We start from the raw sequence: 557 nt of genomic DNA on the forward strand, positions 1-557 counted from the left end.
CATATATAGCAACTTGTAACATTTGGCCTCAGTTTCTCTGCTCCTCCTCCTCTCCACCTCCGCCTTCCCTTCCTTCTCTTGTCCTTCACCACCTGCCTCCCTGCTTCCTCCTCTCCACCTCTTCCTCCCTCATCCTCGCTCCTCCACTTACACCTCCCCCTTCCTACCTTCTGCTTCCACTACCACCACCTGCCTCTTCCTCTTCTTCTCCATCTCCCTCCTCCTCCTCATTTTCTCCCTTCCACTCCTCATCCTCCTGCCTCCTCCACCTACCACAGCGGGACCGTCCCTGTCCAGCTTGGCCGTTCGGGCAATGGCCGTTTCCTCCTCTGTCCCTTCCCACGAGATCGTAACCGAAATCGCACCTTATACCTAGACGGAGCTGCCCCCGTCGTATGCGATCTCCAAGATATCGTGTGGGTGGCCCCACCTCCTGGTCGATGCAAGGACCGCACTGCAACCGAAAACAAAGACACTCCTGCTGAGATTGTTGGTAAGGGGACGGCTTGACAATAAAACACACATTCTACTCGTCGGTGAGGGGCAAGGTGTAACGA

Source organism: Priapulus caudatus, unplaced genomic scaffold (assembly GCF_000485595.1).
Source record: "Priapulus caudatus unplaced genomic scaffold, Priapulus_caudatus-5.0.1 Scaffold180, whole genome shotgun sequence".
NCBI classification, from domain to species: domain Eukaryota; kingdom Metazoa; phylum Priapulida; class Priapulimorpha; order Priapulimorphida; family Priapulidae; genus Priapulus; species Priapulus caudatus.